This window comes from Hyla sarda, unplaced genomic scaffold, assembly GCF_029499605.1.
Source record: "Hyla sarda isolate aHylSar1 unplaced genomic scaffold, aHylSar1.hap1 scaffold_340, whole genome shotgun sequence".
Lineage (NCBI taxonomy): Eukaryota > Metazoa > Chordata > Amphibia > Anura > Hylidae > Hyla > Hyla sarda.
In genome coordinates this window covers 43,835-71,128 of record NW_026610153.1, presented here as the reverse complement: position 1 = coordinate 71,128, position 27,294 = coordinate 43,835, and the positions used below count along the sequence as shown (strand labels likewise).

Here is a 27,294-nt window from a genome sequence, read left to right as displayed (position 1 = left end):
AACATTCAGCGGTTATAACATCTTAATAGCTTTATTTTTCCATTAATTATCATTATTTTTTTTTTTTTTTTAATATTTTTTTTTAATATTTTTTTTTTTTTATTTTTTATTTTTTTTTAAATCTTTTAGATATGGGTATATGATTGTGTAGACATACTGGATGGGGACGCCTTTTGTCTAAGTATTTATCATCACATTTTGTTAGTAGCTGTCACAGCGTTGACTCCTTATTTATACTATTTTATTATTAAGATCCAGACTTAATTTTATTAGTATTTTAATGTACATTTATTTTGTGTATTTATATATATCAATTCATTTTTTATGTAATCATGTACTGTTTATAGGGATCATCGCATTTTTTATTAATTATTTTCTATCAATTAATTTATTCTGGCGTGTTAAATAATTTATTATGTGTGTTCAGAAGGTACATTTTAGTTTGTGGTTGTTGCTGTTAGAAACGCCCGATATGGACATCCTAAGGCGTTTTTTTTTTATTATTATTATTTTTTTAATTTTTTTTTAATTTTTTTTTTTTTTTTTTTTTTTTTTTTTTATTCCCACCCTTTAACATGGGATATTGTGGATTACTTATATCTCTTGCCTTCATTTCATTTATTTATTTTTGTATTTATTTTACCTTTTTCTTCCATAGATGGTGTTGTTCCCTATGTTGTTTACTCACTATGTTGGGCGCTCCGCTGCAAGCCGCGCCCTGTGGACTGTGATTGGTTGTTTTCCGTTCAGAGACGTCTGCTTGGCAACGCGTCCGTGGATACTCCTGTCACTGCTATGCCGGTGCGTGCTGCGAGTGGAGCGCCTTACAATAGACCGATGCCATTGTTTATGTTTATTTTCAGCCACATGGCTATGTTGTTTACCTCGTCAGAGCTCCCGCATGTGTTTGTCACATTGCCGATTCCACCCATGTTATATCACTTAGTACTGTTTATATTGATGTTATATTATCATAATCGAACGCACACCTGTATGTTTTAGACAATAATTATTTTCTGCTGTTTCTACATGTAAATTAAGTTTTTTGTAAGTGGACTGGATGTGACATCACATTCAGCCCACCCCTTCCTGACCTGTACCTCCTCCACCTTGCCATTATATAAAGGGTGCTTGTTGTAGCAGCACCTAGATCATCTGAGGAAGGGGAATTTACCCCGAAACGCGTCATGATCCTTTTGTTGTTTTGTGTTCAATAAAATTGCTTGATTAAGAACACTTACCTGCATCCTGTGTATACCTGGATAGAGCAGCGCCTGCATCCATTGGTCTTTTTTCTCACAAGTATTCCAGTTTCTACAGGGCGTTGACACGCTCCTGTGACCATCAGGCTCGGCAGCTCATCCAACTCTATCTGGTACCCCAATCAAGGGGTGATATGCGCAATTCTTCTACTTTAAGGTGAGCGGCCACCCTGACTTAAGTCCTGGGTGTACATTCAGCATACTTTTTGGTTCCCTCACCTGCCAAGGGTAATACACGAGGCGCTGCCTCCCGGTTGTCTTTTTTGTCTTTATTTCTTCGTAGGTCTTGGCTGTCCAGGAGGACAGACCAATAGGTGCATTTGTGCCCACTACCGGAGCGACTCGTGTAAAATCCATATCTTACACATCTATTTCTGGAGTACACTTCCCTCCAGTGACTGGCATCATGGATCTAAAGGATTCCCGTCTGAACAAAAGATCTACATTCTTCAACTCTATGATCTCCACAGAACCCGTGAGAACGGAAGATCTCCTTTCATCCAATGCATTAACAGGTACGCCTGATGAACTGGCTCGTATGAAATCTCTCTTCTTTGAACTAGAGAAACTTTCCCTTGAGGAAACCCAACATCATTTAGACAGTTCATTTTTAGAGGTATACCTGGCAGAACAGATCATTCCACGTGGACTGAGATTGCGCCCTCTACCTACGTTTGAGGATGATTCCGAGTTCTGTGGATCTTGGGACCATGCACTTAATTTTTGCTCTAACACCATTTTGAAACTTTTGAGAGACAAACGTAACATCTTAGTTGAAAACGTTTCAAATAGGATAGACTCATGTATTTTGTTACTTTCAGCGTATGAACACTTACCAGAGTATGCGTCATGGCTCTCTAGTTTTAAGAGGAAAGTACATAAGTTTGAAGTAGACATTATGCACAAAAAGATAGGCAAACTAAATAGAGATAGGGACGATTATAGGTCCAACAATATCCGTTATTGGTTAAATAACCATACCCATTTAAAACATACAGATAACCAATTATCCTCTGCACAACAATCAGACACCTGCCTGCCTAACACACCGGCATTTTCCAGTCACAAACCCAATTTTACTAGACAGCGCAAAATATCACTTTCCAACCGGAATAAGCAGAATTTGAATACATATCAACATCCACGGACCTTTAAGGCTTCCAATCATCAGGGTAATCAATACCCTAACAAAAGAAAAGCAATAAATCATGTTACTAAGCCGGTTATTCAGTCCAACACTGTCAATAATAAAAATAATGTTCATAACAAAAATAGTAATACTAATATAAACATTTCTTCAATTAGATCTCAACCCATTAATGTTGCGAATAGTCTAGTTAAATCCAATACACAGTCACTTGGCAACCTTTGTGTTACAACTAATCATCCAGTACCTCTAATTCCCGAGGTGATTCATAGTAACCATTTAGCACCTCTAATTCCTGAGGTGATACATAGTACCACTTTAGTATCCACTACTGATAGTGCTTTGCCATCTACAGAACAAGTAGGCTATTGTTCTGTATCCAATAATGTTTCACAGGATTTGTTGGACCTCCTTGAGTTTTTACCAAGCGGGACCAACAATCTTCCCACAGGGAGGTTTGATAACAGCGATAATTCGCTGCTAGAGGACTCCCTTATTACGGTACACCATGTCACACCCAGTACTTCAACTTCAGTCATAGAACACCAGTTTTATACCCCAACAGGACCTAATATCTCCCTTTCAGCCCTCACTATACATGAGGATCCTGATCTAGATGACTCCATCCAAGCCAACACAACAGCTTTTTTAGGGCTTCCTCAAATTGTGAACATTACCCCTCCCAATTTGAAAACACTGGAATCCCAGCCAGTAGAGACGGTACATGTAGCCCCACCATTAGGTCTAAAAAGAAAAGACAGAGGAAAAGAGGGTGCAGAGGAGGAGGTAAGAGACGAAAAGAAAAAGAGAACAAACCATCACAACCAACTACAGAAACGGTAACTACCGTGAACATTTTTAATTTGTCTAAATATATCTTGGATGAGATTGAGTTAGATGTACTTAGAAAAGGCTTATCTTTCTGTCCGACTGATAAGTCCAATAATTTTAATTTATTTATGGATCTTAATAATTTTATTAGGAAGTTAACTATCAAGCGGTTTTTTGCTATGAAGGACACAGAGGGCCCCACCAACTCTGAGTATAACCCCATCACCACTTATGTTGAGACCCTGGATCCACCCCCCATTTGCACTGGGGTTCGCCCTAAATCTACTTTTTTTCCCCTGCAAGCCAGGGGTTGCTTTATTGAGACCTTCTTTGCTTTGGTCAACACTGATCTAGAGGGTCTCTCTAAAGGCAACCAGAAAAAGCCCAGTAATATCAATCAGAAGGAAGCTTTGGCCATCAAACAATTGGCGGACAATGCAAACATTGTTATTAAGTCTGCAGATAAGGGGGGGGGAATTGTTATCATGGACCGGGACAACTATATTAAAGAAGCACTCAGACTACTATCAGACACTAAGTTTTATAGACCCCTTTCTTTTAATCCTACTACTATTTATTTGAAAGAGTTGCATATTTTGGTGATGAAAGGCTATACGGAAGGTGTTCTTACCAAGTCAGAAAAAGATTACCTACTAGTTACAGAACCCGCACTTCCCCTTTTTTACTTTTTACCCAAAATCCACAAGTGTGTCATGAACCCCCCAGGTCGTCCGATAGTGTCAGGGATTAATTCCCTGACCGCGAATTTGTCACACTATGTGGATTTATTACTCCAGAAACATGTGATAGGCTTAAAATCCTTTCTAAAAGACACAGCTCAATTTATTAACAGTGTGGTTGATACAACATGGGAAGACCATTTTCTTTTGGTCACCATGGATGTTTCTTCTTTGTATACGGTGATTGACCATGAATTAGGAGTAAACGCTGTCAAACAGTTTTTATTACGAGATCTTAACATGCCTGATGTCCAGAGAGAGTTTGTATTGGAAAGCCTGATGTTCATTTTAAAACACAATTACTTCGAGTTTCAAAAACAAATCTACTCGCAAGACACGGGTACCGCTATGGGTTCTAAGATGGCGCCCAGTTTTGCGAATCTATTTGTGGGGCTTTTTGAGGAGACGGTCATATATACCCATCCCCTTTTTGTACATTGTCATTTGTTTAAAAGGTATATTGATGATATTTTTTTTATCTGGGATGGTGGTAGTTTGGAGCTCAATAGATTTTTAACGGATCTTAATTTAAATCAATGGGGCCTTAATTTTACGCAGTCTGTTTACAATAACCATGCAGAATTCCTAGATGTGGTAGTCTTTCATGATGAGTCCAAAAAACTGCACACTAAGACGCACTTTAAAGCGGTAGATAGTAATAGTTACTTAGATTTTGGTAGTGCCCATTTTAAAAAATGGCTGACTAATATCCCTTTCGGACAGTTTAAAAGGATCCGTAGAAACTGTACCCTTCAGAGCGACTTTGATAAGCAAAGTAAAACACTAGAAGCAAGATTTGCTGCTAAAAGATATCCAAGGAAACTGGTTAAAGCGTCACTTGATAGAGCCAGACCCCTAACCCAAAAAGAGTGTCTTGTTCCAAAAGATATAACTGAGCATACGGAACAAAAAACTGTACCCGATTGGGCGGGCAACTTTATTACTACTTTTAATCAGGACCATCAGGCCATTAGGAACATTTTTAATACACATTGGCATGTTTTATGTAAGGATCCTTTTTTGAATTCATTACTACCACCTAAGCCTGGCATCACTTTCAGAAGAGGCCGCACTTTAAAGAATATTTTAGCGCCAAGTAGACTAAAGGCACCCAAGAAGGTTTCAGAGACCTTTTTAACCACAGTTGGGACGTTTAAATGTGGACACAACAGATGTAAGTGCTGCGACTCAATTGTGAGTCGCAGTAAAACATTTGTTTCCACTGTCTCCCATGAAAGTTTTAAAACTAAAACATTCATTAATTGCTCCACACGGTTTGTTGTTTATCTCCTTGAGTGTCCATGTGGCCTACAGTACGTGGGTCGTACTACCCAATGCCTCAGGGAGAGGATCAACAAACATCGTAGCAATGCAAATTTAGGGTTCACCTTGCATAGTGTATCTCGGCATCTGCTGACCCACCATCAGTCTGATTTCAGTTGCATGAAACTTCAGGCTATAGAAAATATTGCACTTGATAATTCCCAGAGATTCAGCTTATTGAGAAGGAGAGAGAATTTCTGGATCTTTAAACTCCGTACCCTTGTACCGTCTGGTTTGAATGAGTTGGTGGAGACTGCCTTGTGATATTGCAACATTCAGCGGTTATAACATCTTAATAGCTTTATTTTTCCATTAATTATCATTATTTTATTTTTTTATTTTTTTATATTTTTTTTTTTTTTATTTTTTATTTTTTATTTTTTTAAATCTTTTAGATATGGGTATATGATTGTGTAGACATACTGGATGGGGACGCCTTTTGTCTAAGTATTTATCATCACATTTTGTTAGTAGCTGTCACAGCGTTGACTCCTTATTTATACTATTTTATTATTAAGATCCAGACTTAATTTTATTAGTATTTTAATGTACATTTATTTTGTGTATTTATATATATCAATTCATTTTTTATGTAATCATGTACTGTTTATAGGGATCATCGCATTTTTTATTAATTATTTTCTATCAATTAATTTATTCTGGCGTGTTAAATAATTTATTATGTGTGTTCAGAAGGTACATTTTAGTTTGTGGTTGTTGCTGTTAGAAACGCCCGATATGGACATCCTAAGGCGTTTTTTTTTTTTATTATTATTATTTTTTTAATTTTTTTTTAATTTTTTTTTTTTTTTTTTTTTTATTCCCACCCTTTAACATGGGATATTGTGGATTACTTATATCTCTTGCCTTCATTTCATTTATTTATTTTTGTATTTATTTTACCTTTTTCTTCCATAGATGGTGTTGTTCCCTATGTTGTTTACTCACTATGTTGGGCGCTCCGCTGCAAGCCGCGCCCTGTGGACTGTGATTGGTTGTTTTCCGTTCAGAGACGTCTGCTTGGCAACGCGTCCGTGGATACTCCTGTCACTGCTATGCCGGTGCGTGCTGCGAGTGGAGCGCCTTACAGTAGACCGATGCCATTGTTTATGTTTATTTTCAGCCACATGGCTATGTTGTTTACCTCGTCAGAGCTCCCGCATGTGTTTGTCACATTGCCGATTCCACCCATGTTATATCACTTAGTACTGTTTATATTGCGTTATATTATCATAATCGAACGCACACCTGTATGTTTTAGACAATAATTATTTTCTGCTGTTTCTACATGTAAATTAAGTTTTTTGTAAGTGGACTGGATGTGACATCACATTCAGCCCACCCCTTCCTGACCTGTACCTCCTCCACCTTGCCATTATATAAAGGGTGCTTGTTGTAGCAGCACCTAGATCATCTGAGGAAGGGGAATTTACCCCGAAACGCGTCATGATCCTTTTGTTGTTTTGTGTTCAATAAAATTGCTTGATTAAGAACACTTACCTGCATCCTGTGTATACCTGGATAGAGCAGCGCCTGGATCCATTGGTCTTTTTTCTCACAAGTATTCCAGTTTCTACAGGGCGTTGACACGCTCCTGTGACCATCAGGCTCGGCAGCTCATCCAACTCTATCTGGTACCCCAATCAAGGGGTGATATGCGCAATTCTTCTACTTTAAGGTGAGCGGCCACCCTGACTTAAGTCCTGGGTGTACATTCAGCATACTTTTTGGTTCCCTCACCTGCCAAGGGTAATACACGAGGCGCTGCCTCCCGGTTGTCTTTTTTGTCTTTATTTCTGCTTGTGTCTGGCCGCTGTTGGAGCGTCCAGGCACAGGACTTCTGCTGCTGCTGACTAAATGGCCTCCTTAATTGGATCATTTGAGTAGCCAGCACACCTGTGCAGGTAGGGCATGACATGATAGGCAGCTGCCTTGATAGCGGGTGGGTGCTGAATGTTCCTAATTGACAAAATAAGATTAATGCTTATGAAGAAATATAAAATCTCATCCCTTCCCCAATATCGCGCCACACCCCTACCCCTTAATTCCCTGGTTGAACTTGATGGACATATGTCTTTTTTCGACCGTACTAACTATGTAACTATGTAACATAACATGGGGGGGGGGGGTCTCCTGGCTGTTCACACAGGTGTGTCATTGCTGTACATTGACCATGCATTGCTTCTGTGGTATTGCAAAGGCAAAGACAAATGCTTCCAGCCATCCATTGCACTAATGGATTGGTCATCAGCTGGCTGTCTATGTCCCGCATCAATATAGACCAAAGTACAGAGGGTTAGGCTATGCTATTGTGCACCTACCTGATGCATCAGAAGGTGCGAGGCCCTTGCTAAATTCTGTGCACAGACTTTGAGATCTATACTTTAGACTGTATCTAAACCTGCTCCAACATGGACTGACATTCTGGCCTACTTTCAGCCGATGCGACTTGTCTGTCGCTGAACAGTCGCTTTTTATGTATTCAGCACCTATGTATAATGTTGTAAAAATGCTCTAGAAGCTAAAGTCGCAGAAATGTCACACATATTTGGCCTGCAACTTTCTGTGCGACAAATTCAGACAGGAAAAATCAGTATAAATCCTTAGAAAATTATCCCCCAGTGTCTCCATCTGCTGGCGGTATTGAATAAGCATTGCTGCACTGATGGGGTATGCATTAGACGAAAAAAAAGAAGAAAAAGAAGAATAATACGCCCAGAAAAGAGGCGAAAAGGAGAAAAACGTAAAAAAACGTGAAAAAAAAGTAAGAGGAAGAGAAGGGAAAAAAAGGTGGAAATGGGTTTAAAAGTGATTTCGGCGGAGAAATATATATATATATATATATATATATATATATATATATATATATACGCGCACACACACACATATATATAAACGTATTCTCCGTTGAGATATTGCAGCCGCTGCTGTGTCCAGGCCCAGGAGCCTTAGCACTGTGCTGTGATGTCACTCAATACCACTGACATCACTAGGTGTAAACAACATCTCTCCTTTGCTGTGTATGTGACTATGGAGCTGTTTGGTGATGTCGTCTATTATGGCCTTCATAGAAGCAACAGGAGATTGTTGCATCCATCTAGAACCCTCAGAACTACAGTGCTATGATGTCACTCACTTCCACAGGCCTTGCAGAGTGTAAACAACAACAACCCAGCTTTGTTGTGTATGTAACCATAGGGATTTGTGATGTCACCTAGAACCTTCACAGCAGCGACAGCTTTATGAGGAGCATCAGCACTGCTCTGCCTGAGCAGAACCATCACCGCCATAGGTTGTCAAATAACCCGGGTTTAACCCACACAGGTAAGTCCAATGGGGTGCAGGCATGTCCTCTATGCTTACAGCTTCCCGTGGGTGTTGGTTTGATACCGTTTGGGGACAGCCAAGGAGGCATCTGCAGGCAACAAAGGTAGGTGTGTGCTTGTGTGTGTGTTTCCTATGCAGATCCTAAGCCCAGTGTCACATGCAAGTAGGAGGAGTAAGAAGGGTTCCTGGCAAATCCGGGTTATGGATTGCATTTAAAAAGGCCCCGTGGGAGTGCAATGGGCCCCTGTCTTGCTGCTTAGCAATAATGGTATGGGTTTAGGTTCTGCTGTGTGTACTGGTGGTTGACTGCCCCCCAGCCCAGAGTGTGCATGGAAAATTGTCTGGCAGCCTCCCTGACAGCAAGCAGTGATAGTGCCCATGAAGGGCACCTTGTTGGGCCCGCCCCTTTCACGGTTATCGCTTCTCGGCCTTTTGGCTAAGATCAAGTGTAGTATCTGTTCTTATCAGTTTAATATCTGATACGTCCCCTATCTGGGGACCATATATTAAATGGATTTTTGAGAACGGGGGCCGATTTCGAAGCTTGCTTCCGTCGCCCTATGCATTGACCCGATATGGCAGTATCTTCGGGTACAGTGCACCACCCCCTTACAGGGTTAAAAAGAAAGATTCCTACTTTCATTGCTACCTGCTTGCTGGCTAGCCAGCTAGCCAGCCCTGTGGGCCTTGCTGCTGCTGCAGCCAAAAAACAAAAGGTGCTGCTTCTGCTGCTTCTGCTTCTGCTTGTGTCTGGCCGCTGTTGGAGCGTCCAGGCACAGGACTTCTGCTGCTGCTGACTAAATGGCCTCCTTAATTGGATCATTTGAGTAGCCAGCACACCTGTGCAGGTAGGGCATGACATGATAGGCAGCTGCCTTGATAGCGGGTGGGTGCTGAATGTTCCTAATTGACAAAATAAGATTAATGCTTATGAAGAAATATAAAATCTCATCCCTTCCCCAATATCGCGCCACACCCCTACCCCTTAATTCCCTGGTTGAACATGATGGACATATGTCTTTTTTCGACCGTACTAACTATGTAACTATGTAACATAACATGGGGGGGGGGGGGGGGGGTCTCCTGGCTGTTCACACAGGTGTGTCATTGCTGTACATTGACCATGCATTGCTTCTGTGGTATTGCAAAGGCAAAGACAAATGCTTCCAGCCATCCATTGCACTAATGGATTGGTCATCAGCTGGCTGTCTATGTCCCGCATCAATATAGACCAAAGTACAGAGGGTTAGGCTATGCTATTGTGCACCTACCTGATGCATCAGAAGGTGCGAGGCCCTTGCTAAATTCTGTGCACAGACTTTGAGATCTATACTTTAGACTGTATCTAAACCTGCTCCAACATGGACTGACATTCTGGCCTACTTTCAGCCGATGCGACTTGTCTGTCGCTGAACAGTCGCTTTTTATGTATTCAGCACCTATGTATAATGTTGTAAAAATGCTCTAGAAGCTAAAGTCGCAGAAATGTCACACATATTTGGCCTGCAACTTTCTGTGCGACAAATTCAGACAGGAAAAATCAGTATAAATCCTTAGAAAATTATCCCCCAGTGTCTCCATCTGCTGGCGGTATTGAATAAGCATTGCTGCACTGATGGGGTATGCATTAGACGAAAAAAAAGAAGAAAAAGAATAATAATACGCCCAGAAAAGAGGCGAAAAGGAGAAAAACGTAAAAAAACGTGAAAAAAAAGTAAGAGGAAGAGAAGGGAAAAAAAGGTGGAAATGGGTTTAAAAGTGATTTCGGCGGAGAAATATATATATATATATATATATATATATATATATATATATATATATATACGCGCACACACACACATATATATAAACGTATTCTCCGTTGAGATATTGCAGCCGCTGCTGTGTCCAGGCCCAGGAGCCTTAGCACTGTGCTGTGATGTCACTCAATACCACTGACATCACTAGGTGTAAACAACATCTCTCCTTTGCTGTGTATGTGACTATGGAGCTGTTTGGTGATGTCGTCTATTATGGCCTTCATAGAAGCAACAGGAGATTGTTGCATCCATCTAGAACCCTCAGAACTACAGTGCTATGATGTCACTCACTTCCACAGGCCTTGCAGAGTGTAAACAACAACAACCCAGCTTTGTTGTGTATGTAACCATAGGGATTTGTGATGTCACCTAGAACCTTCACAGCAGCGACAGCTTTATGAGGAGCATCAGCACTGCTCTGCCTGAGCAGAACCATCACCGCCATAGGTTGTCAAATAACCCGGGTTTAACCCACACAGGTAAGTCCAATGGGGTGCAGGCATGTCCTCTATGCTTACAGCTTCCCGTGGGTGTTGGTTTGATACCGTTTGGGGACAGCCAAGGAGGCATCTGCAGGCAACAAAGGTAGGTGTGTGCTTGTGTGTGTGTTTCCTATGCAGATCCTAAGCCCAGTGTCACATGCAAGTAGGAGGAGTAAGAAGGGTTCCTGGCAAATCCGGGTTATGGATTGCATTTAAAAAGGCCCCGTGGGAGTGCAATGGGCCCCTGTCTTGCTGCTTAGCAATAATGGTATGGGTTTAGGTTCTGCTGTGTGTACTGGTGGTTGACTGCCCCCCAGCCCAGAGTGTGCATGGAAAATTGTCTGGCAGCCTCCCTGACAGCAAGCAGTGATAGTGCCCATGAAGGGCACCTTGTTGGGCCCGCCCCTTTCACGGTTATCGCTTCTCGGCCTTTTGGCTAAGATCAAGTGTAGTATCTGTTCTTATCAGTTTAATATCTGATACGTCCCCTATCTGGGGACCATATATTAAATGGATTTTTGAGAACGGGGGCCGATTTCGAAGCTTGCTTCCGTCGCCCTATGCATTGACCCGATATGGCAGTATCTTCGGGTACAGTGCACCACCCCCTTACAGGGTTAAAAAGAAAGATTCCTACTTTCATTGCTACCTGCTTGCTGGCTAGCCAGCTCTGTGGGCCTTGCTGCTGCTGCAGCCAAAAAACAAAAGGTGGTGCTGCTGCTGCTTCTGCTGCTTCTGCTTCTGCTTGTGTCTGGCCGCTGTTGGAGCGTCCAGGCACAGGACTTCTGCTGCTGCTGACTAAATGGCCTCCTTAATTGGATCATTTGAGTAGCCAGCACACCTGTGCAGGTAGGGCATGACATGATAGGCAGCTGCCTTGATAGCGGGTGGGTGCTGAATGTTCCTAATTGACAAAATAAGATTAATGCTTATGAAGAAATATAAAATCTCATCCCTTCCCCAATATCGCGCCACACCCCTACCCCTTAATTCCCTGGTTGAACTTGATGGACATATGTCTTTTTTCGACCGTACTAACTATGTAACTATGTAACATAACATGGGGGGGGGGGGGGGTCTCCTGGCTGTTCACACAGGTGTGTCATTGCTGTACATTGACCATGCATTGCTTCTGTGGTATTGCAAAGGCAAAGACAAATGCTTCCAGCCATCCATTGCACTAATGGATTGGTCATCAGCTGGCTGTCTATGTCCCGCATCAATATAGACCAAAGTACAGAGGGTTAGGCTATGCTATTGTGCACCTACCTGATGCATCAGAAGGTTGCGAGGCCCTTGCTAAATTCTGTGCACAGACTTTGAGATCTATACTTTAGACTGTATCTAAACCTGCTCCAACATGGACTGACATTCTGGCCTACTTTCAGCCGATGCGACTTGTCTGTCGCTGAACAGTCGCTTTTTATGTATTCAGCACCTATGTATAATGTTGTAAAAATGCTCTAGAAGCTAAAGTCGCAGAAATGTCACACATATTTGGCCTGCAACTTTCTGTGCGACAAATTCAGACAGGAAAAATCAGTATAAATCCTTAGAAAATTATCCCCCAGTGTCTCCATCTGCTGGCGGTATTGAATAAGCATTGCTGCACTGATGGGGTATGCATTAGACGAAAAAAAAGAAGAAAAAGAAGAATAATACGCCCAGAAAAGAGGCGAAAAGGAGAAAAACGTAAAAAAACGTGAAAAAAAAGTAAGAGGAAGAGAAGGGAAAAAAAGGTGGAAATGGGTTTAAAAGTGATTTCGGCGGAGAAATATATATATATATATATATATATATATATATACGCGCACACACACACATATATATAAACGTATTCTCCGTTGAGATATTGCAGCCGCTGCTGTGTCCAGGCCCAGGAGCCTTAGCACTGTGCTGTGATGTCACTCAATACCACTGACATCACTAGGTGTAAACAACATCTCTCCTTTGCTGTGTATGTGACTATGGAGCTGTTTGGTGATGTCGTCTATTATGGCCTTCATAGAAGCAACAGGAGATTGTTGCATCCATCTAGAACCCTCAGAACTACAGTGCTATGATGTCACTCACTTCCACAGGCCTTGCAGAGTGTAAACAACAACAACCCAGCTTTGTTGTGTATGTAACCATAGGGATTTGTGATGTCACCTAGAACCTTCACAGCAGCGACAGCTTTATGAGGAGCATCAGCACTGCTCTGCCTGAGCAGAACCATCACCGCCATAGGTTGTCAAATAACCCGGGTTTAACCCACACAGGTAAGTCCAATGGGGTGCAGGCATGTCCTCTATGCTTACAGCTTCCCGTGGGTGTTGGTTTGATACCGTTTGGGGACAGCCAAGGAGGCATCTGCAGGCAACAAAGGTAGGTGTGTGCTTGTGTGTGTGTTTCCTATGCAGATCCTAAGCCCAGTGTCACATGCAAGTAGGAGGAGTAAGAAGGGTTCCTGGCAAATCCGGGTTATGGATTGCATTTAAAAAGGCCCCGTGGGAGTGCAATGGGCCCCTGTCTTGCTGCTTAGCAATAATGGTATGGGTTTAGGTTCTGCTGTGTGTACTGGTGGTTGACTGCCCCCCAGCCCAGAGTGTGCATGGAAAATTGTCTGGCAGCCTCCCTGACAGCAAGCAGTGATAGTGCCCATGAAGGGCACCTTGTTGGGCCCGCCCCTTTCACGGTTATCGCTTCTCGGCCTTTTGGCTAAGATCAAGTGTAGTATCTGTTCTTATCAGTTTAATATCTGATACGTCCCCTATCTGGGGACCATATATTAAATGGATTTTTGAGAACGGGGGCCGATTTCGAAGCTTGCTTCCGTCGCCCTATGCATTGACCCGATATGGCAGTATCTTCGGGTACAGTGCACCACCCCCTTACAGGGTTAAAAAGAAAGATTCCTACTTTCATTGCTACCTGCTTGCTGGCTAGCCAGCTAGCCAGCCCTGTGGGCCTTGCTGCTGCTGCAGCCAAAAAACAAAAGGTGGTGCTGCTGCTGCTTCTGCTGCTTCTGCTTCTGCTTGTGTCTGGCCGCTGTTGGAGCGTCCAGGCACAGGACTTCTGCTGCTGCTGACTAAATGGCCTCCTTAATTGGATCATTTGAGTAGCCAGCACACCTGTGCAGGTAGGGCATGACATGATAGGCAGCTGCCTTGATAGCGGGTGGGTGCTGAATGTTCCTAATTGACAAAATAAGATTAATGCTTATGAAGAAATATAAAATCTCATCCCTTCCCCAATATCGCGCCACACCCCTACCCCTTAATTCCCTGGTTGAACTTGATGGACATATGTCTTTTTTCGACCGTACTAACTATGTAACTATGTAACATAACATGGGGGGGGGGGGGGGTCTCCTGGCTGTTCACACAGGTGTGTCATTGCTGTACATTGACCATGCATTGCTTCTGTGGTATTGCAAAGGCAAAGACAAATGCTTCCAGCCATCCATTGCACTAATGGATTGGTCATCAGCTGGCTGTCTATGTCCCGCATCAATATAGACCAAAGTACAGAGGGTTAGGCTATGCTATTGTGCACCTACCTGATGCATCAGAAGGTGCGAGGCCCTTGCTAAATTCTGTGCACAGACTTTGAGATCTATACTTTAGACTGTATCTAAACCTGCTCCAACATGGACTGACATTCTGGCCTACTTTCAGCCGATGCGACTTGTCTGTCGCTGAACAGTCGCTTTTTATGTATTCAGCACCTATGTATAATGTTGTAAAAATGCTCTAGAAGCTAAAGTCGCAGAAATGTCACACATATTTGGCCTGCAACTTTCTGTGCGACAAATTCAGACAGGAAAAATCAGTATAAATCCTTAGAAAATTATCCCCCAGTGTCTCCATCTGCTGGCGGTATTGAATAAGCATTGCTGCACTGATGGGGTATGCATTAGACGAAAAAAAAGAAGAAAAAGAAGAATAATACGCCCAGAAAAGAGGCGAAAAGGAGAAAAACGTAAAAAAACGTGAAAAAAAAGTAAGAGGAAGAGAAGGGAAAAAAAAGGGGAAATGGGTTTAAAAGTGATTTCGGCGGAGAAATATATATATATATATATATATATATATATATATATATATATGCGCACACACACACATATATATAAACGTATTCTCCGTTGAGATATTGCAGCCGCTGCTGTGTCCAGGCCCAGGAGCCTTAGCACTGTGCTGTGATGTCACTCAATACCACTGACATCACTAGGTGTAAACAACATCTCTCCTTTGCTGTGTATGTGACTATGGAGCTGTTTGGTGATGTCGTCTATTATGGCCTTCATAGAAGCAACAGGAGATTGTTGCATCCATCTAGAACCCTCAGAACTACAGTGCTATGATGTCACTCACTTCCACAGGCCTTGCAGAGTGTAAACAACAACAACCCAGCTTTGTTGTGTATGTAACCATAGGGATTTGTGATGTCACCTAGAACCTTCACAGCAGCGACAGCTTTATGAGGAGCATCAGCACTGCTCTGCCTGAGCAGAACCATCACCGCCATAGGTTGTCAAATAACCCGGGTTTAACCCACACAGGTAAGTCCAATGGGGTGCAGGCATGTCCTCTATGCTTACAGCTTCCCGTGGGTGTTGGTTTGATACCGTTTGGGGACAGCCAAGGAGGCATCTGCAGGCAACAAAGGTAGGTGTGTGCTTGTGTGTGTGTTTCCTATGCAGATCCTAAGCCCAGTGTCACATGCAAGTAGGAGGAGTAAGAAGGGTTCCTGGCAAATCCGGGTTATGGATTGCATTTAAAAAGGCCCCGTGGGAGTGCAATGGGCCCCTGTCTTGCTGCTTAGCAATAATGGTATGGGTTTAGGTTCTGCTGTGTGTACTGGTGGTTGACTGCCCCCCAGCCCAGAGTGTGCATGGAAAATTGTCTGGCAGCCTCCCTGACAGCAAGCAGTGATAGTGCCCATGAAGGGCACCTTGTTGGGCCCGCCCCTTTCACGGTTATCGCTTCTCGGCCTTTTGGCTAAGATCAAGTGTAGTATCTGTTCTTATCAGTTTAATATCTGATACGTCCCCTATCTGGGGACCATATATTAAATGGATTTTTGAGAACGGGGGCCGATTTCGAAGCTTGCTTCCGTCGCCCTATGCATTGACCCGATATGGCAGTATCTTCGGGTACAGTGCACCACCCCCTTACAGGGTTAAAAAGAAAGATTCCTACTTTCATTGCTACCTGCTTGCTGGCTAGCCAGCTCTGTGGGCCTTGCTGCTGCTGCAGCCAAAAAACAAAAGGTGGTGCTGCTGCTGCTTCTGCTGCTTCTGCTTCTGCTTGTGTCTGGCCGCTGTTGGAGCGTCCAGGCACAGGACTTCTGCTGCTGCTGACTAAATGGCCTCCTTAATTGGATCATTTGAGTAGCCAGCACACCTGTGCAGGTAGGGCATGACATGATAGGCAGCTGCCTTGATAGCGGGTGGGTGCTGAATGTTCCTAATTGACAAAATAAGATTAATGCTTATGAAGAAATATAAAATCTCATCCCTTCCCCAATATCGCGCCACACCCCTACCCCTTAATTCCCTGGTTGAACTTGATGGACATATGTCTTTTTTCGACCGTACTAACTATGTAACTATGTAACATAACATGGGGGGGGGGGGGGTCTCCTGGCTGTTCACACAGGTGTGTCATTGCTGTACATTGACCATGCATTGCTTCTGTGGTATTGCAAAGGCAAAGACAAATGCTTCCAGCCATCCATTGCACTAATGGATTGGTCATCAGCTGGCTGTCTATGTCCCGCATCAATATAGACCAAAGTACAGAGGGTTAGGCTATGCTATTGTGCACCTACCTGATGCATCAGAAGGTGCGAGGCCCTTGCTAAATTCTGTGCACAGACTTTGAGATCTATACTTTAGACTGTATCTAAACCTGCTCCAACATGGACTGACATTCTGGCCTACTTTCAGCCGATGCGACTTGTCTGTCGCTGAACAGTCGCTTTTTATGTATTCAGCACCTATGTATAATGTTGTAAAAATGCTCTAGAAGCTAAAGTCGCAGAAATGTCACACATATTTGGCCTGCAACTTTCTGTGCGACAAATTCAGACAGGAAAAATCAGTATAAATCCTTAGAAAATTATCCCCCAGTGTCTCCATCTGCTGGCGGTATTGAATAAGCATTGCTGCACTGATGGGGTATGCATTAGACGAAAAAAAAGAAGAAAAAGAAGAATAATACGCCCAGAAAAGAGGCGAAAAGGAGAAAAACGTAAAAAAACGTGAAAAAAAAGTAAGAGGAAGAGAAGGGAAAAAAAGGTGGAAATGGGTTTAAAAGTGATTTCGGCGGAGAAATATATATATATATATATATATATATATATATATATATATACGCGCACACACACACATATATATAAACGTATTCTCCGTTGAGATATTGCAGCCGCTGCTGTGTCCAGGCCCAGGAGCCTTAGCACTGTGCTGTGATGTCACTCAATACCACTGACATCACTAGGTGTAAACAACATCTCTCCTTTGCTGTGTATGTGACTATGGAGCTGTTTGGTGATGTCGTCTATTATGGCCTTCATAGAAGCAACAGGAGATTGTTGCATCCATCTAGAACCCTCAGAACTACAGTGCTATGATGTCACTCACTTCCACAGGCCTTGCAGAGTGTAAACAACAACAACCCAGCTTTGTTGTGTATGTAACCATAGGGATTTGTGATGTCACCTAGAACCTTCACAGCAGCGACAGCTTTATGAGGAGCATCAGCACTGCTCTGCCTGAGCAGAACCATCACCGCCATAGGTTGTCAAATAACCCGGGTTTAACCCACACAGGTAAGTCCAATGGGGTGCAGGCATGTCCTCTATGCTTACAGCTTCCCGTGGGTGTTGGTTTGATACCGTTTGGGGACAGCCAAGGAGGCATCTGCAGGCAACAAAGGTAGGTGTGTGCTTGTGTGTGTGTTTCCTATGCAGATCCTAAGCCCAGTGTCACATGCAAGTAGGAGGAGTAAGAAGGGTTCCTGGCAAATCCGGGTTATGGATTGCATTTAAAAAGGCCCCGTGGGAGTGCAATGGGCCCCTGTCTTGCTGCTTAGCAATAATGGTATGGGTTTAGGTTCTGCTGTGTGTACTGGTGGTTGACTGCCCCCCAGCCCAGAGTGTGCATGGAAAATTGTCTGGCAGCCTCCCTGACAGCAAGCAGTGATAGTGCCCATGAAGGGCACCTTGTTGGGCCCGCCCCTTTCACGGTTATCGCTTCTCGGCCTTTTGGCTAAGATCAAGTGTAGTATCTGTTCTTATCAGTTTAATATCTGATACGTCCCCTATCTGGGGACCATATATTAAATGGATTTTTGAGAACGGGGGCCGATTTCGAAGCTTGCTTCCGTCGCCCTATGCATTGACCCGATATGGCAGTATCTTCGGGTACAGTGCACCACCCCCTTACAGGGTTAAAAAGAAAGATTCCTACTTTCATTGCTACCTGCTTGCTGGCTAGCCAGCTAGCCAGCCCTGTGGGCCTTGCTGCTGCTGCAGCCAAAAAACAAAAGGTGGTGCTGCTGCTGCTTCTGCTGCTTCTGCTTCTGCTTGTGTCTGGCCGCTGTTGGAGCGTCCAGGCACAGGACTTCTGCTGCTGCTGACTAAATGGCCTCCTTAATTGGATCATTTGAGTAGCCAGCACACCTGTGCAGGTAGGGCATGACATGATAGGCAGCTGCCTTGATAGCGGGTGGGTGCTGAATGTTCCTAATTGACAAAATAAGATTAATGCTTATGAAGAAATATAAAATCTCATCCCTTCCCCAATATCGCGCCACACCCCTACCCCTTAATTCCCTGGTTGAACTTGATGGACATATGTCTTTTTTCGACCGTACTAACTATGTAACTATGTAACATAACATGGGGGGGGGGGGGGTCTCCTGGCTGTTCACACAGGTGTGTCATTGCTGTACATTGACCATGCATTGCTTCTGTGGTATTGCAAAGGCAAAGACAAATGCTTCCAGCCATCCATTGCACTAATGGATTGGTCATCAGCTGGCTGTCTATGTCCCGCATCAATATAGACCAAAGTACAGAGGGTTAGGCTATGCTATTGTGCACCTACCTGATGCATCAGAAGGTGCGAGGCCCTTGCTAAATTCTGTGCACAGACTTTGAGATCTATACTTTAGACTGTATCTAAACCTGCTCCAACATGGACTGACATTCTGGCCTACTTTCAGCCGATGCGACTTGTCTGTCGCTGAACAGTCGCTTTTTATGTATTCAGCACCTATGTATAATGTTGTAAAAATGCTCTAGAAGCTAAAGTCGCAGAAATGTCACACATATTTGGCCTGCAACTTTCTGTGCGACAAATTCAGACAGGAAAAATCAGTATAAATCCTTAGAAAATTATCCCCCAGTGTCTCCATCTGCTGGCGGTATTGAATAAGCATTGCTGCACTGATGGGGTATGCATTAGACGAAAAAAAAGAAGAAAAAGAAGAATAATACGCCCAGAAAAGAGGCGAAAAGGAGAAAAACGTAAAAAAACGTGAAAAAAAAGTAAGAGGAAGAGAAGGGAAAAAAAGGTGGAAATGGGTTTAAAAGTGATTTCGGCGGAGAAATATATATATATATATATATATATATATATATATATACGCGCACACACACACATATATATAAACGTATTCTCCGTTGAGATATTGCAGCCGCTGCTGTGTCCAGGCCCAGGAGCCTTAGCACTGTGCTGTGATGTCACTCAATACCACTGACATCACTAGGTGTAAACAACATCTCTCCTTTGCTGTGTATGTGACTATGGAGCTGTTTGGTGATGTCGTCTATTATGGCCTTCATAGAAGCAACAGGAGATTGTTGCATCCATCTAGAACCCTCAGAACTACAGTGCTATGATGTCACTCACTTCCACAGGCCTTGCAGAGTGTAAACAACAACAACCCAGCTTTGTTGTGTATGTAACCATAGGGATTTGTGATGTCACCTAGAACCTTCACAGCAGCGACAGCTTTATGAGGAGCATCAGCACTGCTCTGCCTGAGCAGAACCATCACCGCCATAGGTTGTCAAATAACCCGGGTTTAACCCACACAGGTAAGTCCAATGGGGTGCAGGCATGTCCTCTATGCTTACAGCTTCCCGTGGGTGTTGGTTTGATACCGTTTGGGGACAGCCAAGGAGGCATCTGCAGGCAACAAAGGTAGGTGTGTGCTTGTGTGTGTGTTTCCTATGCAGATCCTAAGCCCAGTGTCACATGCAAGTAGGAGGAGTAAGAAGGGTTCCTGGCAAATCCGGGTTATGGATTGCATTTAAAAAGGCCCCGTGGGAGTGCAATGGGCCCCTGTCTTGCTGCTTAGCAATAATGGTATGGGTTTAGGTTCTGCTGTGTGTACTGGTGGTTGACTGCCCCCCAGCCCAGAGTGTGCATGGAAAATTGTCTGGCAGCCTCCCTGACAGCAAGCAGTGATAGTGCCCATGAAGGGCACCTTGTTGGGCCCGCCCCTTTCACGGTTATCGCTTCTCGGCCTTTTGGCTAAGATCAAGTGTAGTATCTGTTCTTATCAGTTTAATATCTGATACGTCCCCTATCTGGGGACCATATATTAAATGGATTTTTGAGAACGGGGGCCGATTTCGAAGCTTGCTTCCGTCGCCCTATGCATTGACCCGATATGGCAGTATCTTCGGGTACAGTGCACCACCCCCTTACAGGGTTAAAAAGAAAGATTCCTACTTTCATTGCTACCTGCTTGCTGGCTAGCCAGCTAGCCAGCCCTGTGGGCCTTGCTGCTGCTGCAGCCAAAAAACAAAAGGTGGTGCTGCTGCTGCTTCTGCTGCTTCTGCTTCTGCTTGTGTCTGGCCGCTGTTGGAGCGTCCAGGCACAGGACTTCTGCTGCTGCTGACTAAATGGCCTCCTTAATTGGATCATTTGAGTAGCCAGCACACCTGTGCAGGTAGGGCATGACATGATAGGCAGCTGCCTTGATAGCGGGTGGGTGCTGAATGTTCCTAATTGACAAAATAAGATTAATGCTTATGAAGAAATATAAAATCTCATCCCTTCCCCAATATCGCGCCACACCCCTACCCCTTAATTCCCTGGTTGAACTTGATGGACATATGTCTTTTTTCGACCGTACTAACTATGTAACTATGTAACATAACATGGGGGGGGGGGGGGGGTCTCCTGGCTGTTCACACAGGTGTGTCATTGCTGTACATTGACCATGCATTGCTTCTGTGGTATTGCAAAGGCAAAGACAAATGCTTCCAGCCATCCATTGCACTAATGGATTGGTCATCAGCTGGCTGTCTATGTCCCGCATCAATATAGACCAAAGTACAGAGGGTTAGGCTATGCTATTGTGCACCTACCTGATGCATCAGAAGGTGCGAGGCCCTTGCTAAATTCTGTGCACAGACTTTGAGATCTATACTTTAGACTGTATCTAAACCTGCTCCAACATGGACTGACATTCTGGCCTACTTTCAGCCGATGCGACTTGTCTGTCGCTGAACAGTCGCTTTTTATGTATTCAGCACCTATGTATAATGTTGTAAAAATGCTCTAGAAGCTAAAGTCGCAGAAATGTCACACATATTTGGCCTGCAACTTTCTGTGCGACAAATTCAGACAGGAAAAATCAGTATAAATCCTTAGAAAATTATCCCCCAGTGTCTCCATCTGCTGGCGGTATTGAATAAGCATTGCTGCACTGATGGGGTATGCATTAGACGAAAAAAAAGAAGAAAAAGAAGAATAATACGCCCAGAAAAGAGGCGAAAAGGAGAAAAACGTAAAAAAACGTGAAAAAAAAGTAAGAGGAAGAGAAGGGAAAAAAAGGTGGAAATGGGTTTAAAAGTGATTTCGGCGGAGAAATATATATATATATATATATATATATATATATATATATATATATACGCGCACACACACACATATATATAAACGTATTCTCCGTTGAGATATTGCAGCCGCTGCTGTGTCCAGGCCCAGGAGCCTTAGCACTGTGCTGTGATGTCACTCAATACCACTGACATCACTAGGTGTAAACAACATCTCTCCTTTGCTGTGTATGTGACTATGGAGCTGTTTGGTGATGTCGTCTATTATGGCCTTCATAGAAGCAACAGGAGATTGTTGCATCCATCTAGAACCCTCAGAACTACAGTGCTATGATGTCACTCACTTCCACAGGCCTTGCAGAGTGTAAACAACAACAACCCAGCTTTGTTGTGTATGTAACCATAGGGATTTGTGATGTCACCTAGAACCTTCACAGCAGCGACAGCTTTATGAGGAGCATCAGCACTGCTCTGCCTGAGCAGAACCATCACCGCCATAGGTTGTCAAATAACCCGGGTTTAACCCACACAGGTAAGTCCAATGGGGTGCAGGCATGTCCTCTATGCTTACAGCTTCCCGTGGGTGTTGGTTTGATACCGTTTGGGGACAGCCAAGGAGGCATCTGCAGGCAACAAAGGTAGGTGTGTGCTTGTGTGTGTGTTTCCTATGCAGATCCTAAGCCCAGTGTCACATGCAAGTAGGAGGAGTAAGAAGGGTTCCTGGCAAATCCGGGTTATGGATTGCATTTAAAAAGGCCCCGTGGGAGTGCAATGGGCCCCTGTCTTGCTGCTTAGCAATAATGGTATGGGTTTAGGTTCTGCTGTGTGTACTGGTGGTTGACTGCCCCCCAGCCCAGAGTGTGCATGGAAAATTGTCTGGCAGCCTCCCTGACAGCAAGCAGTGATAGTGCCCATGAAGGGCACCTTGTTGGGCCCGCCCCTTTCACGGTTATCGCTTCTCGGCCTTTTGGCTAAGATCAAGTGTAGTATCTGTTCTTATCAGTTTAATATCTGATACGTCCCCTATCTGGGGACCATATATTAAATGGATTTTTGAGAACGGGGGCCGATTTCGAAGCTTGCTTCCGTCACCCTATGCATTGACCCGATATGGCAGTATCTTCGGGTACAGTGCACCACCCCCTTACAGGGTTAAAAAGAAAGATTCCTACTTTCATTGCTACCTGCTTGCTGGCTAGCCAGCTAGCCAGCCCTGTGGGCCTTGCTGCTGCTGCAGCCAAAAAACAAAAGGTGGTGCTGCTGCTGCTTCTGCTGCTTCTGCTTCTGCTTGTGTCTGGCCGCTGTTGGAGCGTCCAGGCACAGGACTTCTGCTGCTGCTGACTAAATGGCCTCCTTAATTGGATCATTTGAGTAGCCAGCACACCTGTGCAGGTAGGGCATGACATGATAGGCAGCTGCCTTGATAGCGGGTGGGTGCTGAATGTTCCTAATTGACAAAATAAGATTAATGCTTATGAAGAAATATAAAATCTCATCCCTTCCCCAATATCGCGCCACACCCCTACCCCTTAATTCCCTGGTTGAACTTGATGGACATATGTCTTTTTTCGACCGTACTAACTATGTAACTATGTAACATAACATGGGGGGGGGGGGGGTCTCCTGGCTGTTCACACAGGTGTGTCATTGCTGTACATTGACCATGCATTGCTTCTGTGGTATTGCAAAGGCAAAGACAAATGCTTCCAGCCATCCATTGCACTAATGGATTGGTCATCAGCTGGCTGTCTATGTCCCGCATCAATATAGACCAAAGTACAGAGGGTTAGGCTATGCTATTGTGCACCTACCTGATGCATCAGAAGGTGCGAGGCCCTTGCTAAATTCTGTGCACAGACTTTGAGATCTATACTTTAGACTGTATCTAAACCTGCTCCAACATGGACTGACATTCTGGCCTACTTTCAGCCGATGCGACTTGTCTGTCGCTGAACAGTCGCTTTTTATGTATTCAGCACCTATGTATAATGTTGTAAAAATGCTCTAGAAGCTAAAGTCGCAGAAATGTCACACATATTTGGCCTGCAACTTTCTGTGCGACAAATTCAGACAGGAAAAATCAGTATAAATCCTTAGAAAATTATCCCCCAGTGTCTCCATCTGCTGGCGGTATTGAATAAGCATTGCTGCACTGATGGGGTATGCATTAGACGAAAAAAAAGAAGAAAAAGAAGAATAATACGCCCAGAAAAGAGGCGAAAAGGAGAAAAACGTAAAAAAACGTGAAAAAAAAGTAAGAGGAAGAGAAGGGAAAAAAAGGTGGAAATGGGTTTAAAAGTGATTTCGGCGGAGAAATATATATATATATATATATATATATATATATATATATATATATATATATATACGCGCACACACACACATATATATAAACGTATTCTCCGTTGAGATATTGCAGCCGCTGCTGTGTCCAGGCCCAGGAGCCTTAGCACTGTGCTGTGATGTCACTCAATACCACTGACATCACTAGGTGTAAACAACATCTCTCCTTTGCTGTGTATGTGACTATGGAGCTGTTTGGTGATGTCGTCTATTATGGCCTTCATAGAAGCAACAGGAGATTGTTGCATCCATCTAGAACCCTCAGAACTACAGTGCTATGATGTCACTCACTTCCACAGGCCTTGCAGAGTGTAAACAACAACAACCCAGCTTTGTTGTGTATGTAACCATAGGGATTTGTGATGTCACCTAGAACCTTCACAGCAGCGACAGCTTTATGAGGAGCATCAGCACTGCTCTGCCTGAGCAGAACCATCACCGCCATAGGTTGTCAAATAACCCGGGTTTAACCCACACAGGTAAGTCCAATGGGGTGCAGGCATGTCCTCTATGCTTACAGCTTCCCGTGGGTGTTGGTTTGATACCGTTTGGGGACAGCCAAGGAGGCATCTGCAGGCAACAAAGGTAGGTGTGTGCTTGTGTGTGTGTTTCCTATGCAGATCCTAAGCCCAGTGTCACATGCAAGTAGGAGGAGTAAGAAGGGTTCCTGGCAAATCCGGGTTATGGATTGCATTTAAAAAGGCCCCGTGGGAGTGCAATGGGCCCCTGTCTTGCTGCTTAGCAATAATGGTATGGGTTTAGGTTCTGCTGTGTGTACTGGTGTTTGACTGCCCCCCAGCCCAGAGTGTGCATGGAAAATTGTCTGGCAGCCTCCCTGACAGCAAGCAGTGATAGTGCCCATGAAGGGCACCTTGTTGGGCCCGCCCCTTTCACAGTTATCGCTTCTCGGCCTTTTGGCTAAGATCAAGTGTAAACTTGGTCTGGGTCAGGGGTGCGGGTGTTCTGCTGAGCAGGAATCCGGAGTGGTGATCTTACTGTGGAATCGACAGACAAGAGAAGAACAATGGCTGGAAAGGAATACCTCCCTGCGATTGAGAAGACTGTACGTTTTGTGGTGGAAACTTCTGACCGGGGTAAGAATCGGATTGAGTACATTGGACATGAACTTGTGGAGAAATTGGGTGGTTTTGGCATGGATAGTTTGTTCTGTGTGCAAGAGAATAGGAAGCAAGGAATATATGATGTGTCCTTCATCTATGAAGCTGATTGCCAGAACTTCTATGAATGTTTGAAAAGAAATGCCAATAACCCTGTCTTGGAAAATGTAAAGTTTTTTCCTCTGTTTGAGATGGGAGTGAAGACTCTGTTTGTACATATGTACAATCCGTTCTTAGACCCGGATATGATTAAGAACTTTCTAAGTATCTACTGTGAAAGTGTCCAAGGGGGAGTGAAGCAAACTAGTAGTTTGGGTGTGTTTAACGGCACATGGAAGTTCTTTGTAAAACTGAAGCTGGATCCTGGGAGCATTGGTGGAGTGAAACACCCACCGGCCAATTTTTCAATCGCTGGAAACCGGGGTTATGTCTATTATTATGGCCAGCCATTGTTTTGCCGTGATTGTTTGCTGTTTGGACATTTTAAAGAGGCTTGTCCAGGTAATAAGAAGTGCCGAAATTGTAAAATGCCAGGGCATGAAGCGGGAGCTTGTCCACAGCCCAGAACTTGTGATCTTTGTGGCCTTGTTGGACATGTGTATAGAAATTGTCCGGAGGTGGCTAAGAGGGAGAAGGAGAAAGAGGCCAGAAAAGATTTGGCAATTAAAAAAAGGGAAAAGGCAAAGGCAGACATGGCAGAAAAGAGTGTGATTGCTATTATTGAGAAAGCAACGGTGGTGGAAGAGAAGGTGCAGGAGGAGATTGAAGAGGAGATGGAGGAGGAGGTGAGAATTGAAGAGGTGCCTAGTCCTCAGGTGTCTGGCACTCAAAAAGTTGAATGGTCGAATTCAGAAGAGGAAAGTGCTAAAGAGAGAGAGGAAGATCTTTTTCGTCCCCCACGGAAGGCGGCGAGAGGTGCCAGTGGTGAAAAGATGGAGCAGACGGTGGTGGAGACGAGTAATCGTTTTGCCGCAATATCTGAGGGTGAAATGGATAAATGCATTGGAGAAGAAACTTCTCCCTCGACACTGAGCCGTAAAGTTCATTAACTCTCTTCTAGGTTTTTTCTTCCTATGGGTTGTTATTTGATTAGATATGTCTTTTTCGGTTAGTTTGTCAAATGTTAGAGTCTTTAAAAATAAGAATAGAAGAGCGGCCATTCTGGAGGAATTGGCAGGAACTAATAATGACATAATTTGTCTACAGGAATGTGGATTGGATTTTCCTCCAAAAAAGGAGGAGTGGAGATATGGACCAGCAGTGTGGTCTTGCTCTAATGTAAATAGAAATGATGGAGTTGGGGTTTTGTTTAGAAATAATAAGTTTAAAGTTTGTAGTCAAATGGTGTTAAGGGAAGGAAGGTGTGTGTTGGTGGAGGTTGGGTTACATGGGTTTAAGTTTAAGTTAATTAATGTTTATGCACCTGTGAATAAGGAGGAGAGGGTGGGTTTGTTTGAAATAATTAAGGGGTTTTTGTCTGGGAAGGAACCAGTGTTGTTAGTAGGTGATTTCAACTGTGAGATTGGGAGGGATGCGGATGTTTCTGGAAATATGCTTAAGAGTATGGTGAGTGATTTCAAGTTAAGAGATGTGGTTGAAGTGTGTGGTGTGAATCCTGTGTTAGCAACATATCATGCTGAGAGTGGAAGGAGTGAGTCAAGATTAGATATGTGTTTTGTGTCCAAAATGATAGGATGTATGTGGTATAAGCAAGAGAGAGTGATTTATTCTGATCATGAGCGTGTGAGTTGTGGTTTGGTGTTGGATGAGATTTGCATAAGTGGGAGGGGTTACTGGAAGCTTAATGTGAAACTGTTGGATGAAAAGGAGGTATATGATAGGTATATTAAGAAGTATAAGTTATGGTGTGAGAAGAAAAAAGAATTTTTGGATTTATTGTGTTGGTGGGAGTGGGTTAAAGAAAGAACTAAGGTTTTTTTCAAGAGGGAAGGTTATAAAAGGAAAGCTAGGGAAAGAAAGAAGTATGAATGGCTGAATAAAAGGTTGGGGTTTCTCATTAAGTTGAAAAAGAAGGGATGGAGAGTGGATGGTAAGATTGATGCTGTGAAAAGAGATATAAAAGATT

At 43.6% G+C, this 27,294-nt stretch overlaps 7 non-coding genes across 7 annotated transcripts; all 7 read left to right on the top strand.

Annotated features, from left to right (window-relative positions):
* The first annotated feature begins 9,046 nt into the window (after window positions 1-9,046).
* On the top strand, window positions 9,047-9,237 carry LOC130330829 (U2 spliceosomal RNA). Its single transcript, XR_008873872.1, has one exon. It is a non-coding gene; the product is annotated as a U2 spliceosomal RNA (small nuclear RNA).
* Window positions 9,238-11,327: 2,090 nt separating this feature from the next.
* On the top strand, window positions 11,328-11,518 carry LOC130330828 (U2 spliceosomal RNA). The gene has a single exon (XR_008873871.1). It is a non-coding gene; the product is annotated as a U2 spliceosomal RNA (small nuclear RNA).
* A 2,073-nt stretch (window positions 11,519-13,591) lies between these two features.
* On the top strand, window positions 13,592-13,782 carry LOC130330827 (U2 spliceosomal RNA). Its single transcript, XR_008873870.1, has one exon. It is a non-coding gene; the product is annotated as a U2 spliceosomal RNA (small nuclear RNA).
* Window positions 13,783-15,870: 2,088 nt separating this feature from the next.
* LOC130330817 (U2 spliceosomal RNA) lies at window positions 15,871-16,061 on the top strand. The gene has a single exon (XR_008873867.1). It is a non-coding gene; the product is annotated as a U2 spliceosomal RNA (small nuclear RNA).
* A 2,079-nt stretch (window positions 16,062-18,140) lies between these two features.
* On the top strand, window positions 18,141-18,331 carry LOC130330805 (U2 spliceosomal RNA). Its single transcript, XR_008873862.1, has one exon. It is a non-coding gene; the product is annotated as a U2 spliceosomal RNA (small nuclear RNA).
* A 2,083-nt stretch (window positions 18,332-20,414) lies between these two features.
* Window positions 20,415-20,605, top strand: LOC130330793 (U2 spliceosomal RNA). Its single transcript, XR_008873855.1, has one exon. It is a non-coding gene; the product is annotated as a U2 spliceosomal RNA (small nuclear RNA).
* A 2,093-nt stretch (window positions 20,606-22,698) lies between these two features.
* LOC130330780 (U2 spliceosomal RNA) lies at window positions 22,699-22,889 on the top strand. Its single transcript, XR_008873843.1, has one exon. It is a non-coding gene; the product is annotated as a U2 spliceosomal RNA (small nuclear RNA).
* Window positions 22,890-27,294: the final 4,405 nt, after the last annotated feature.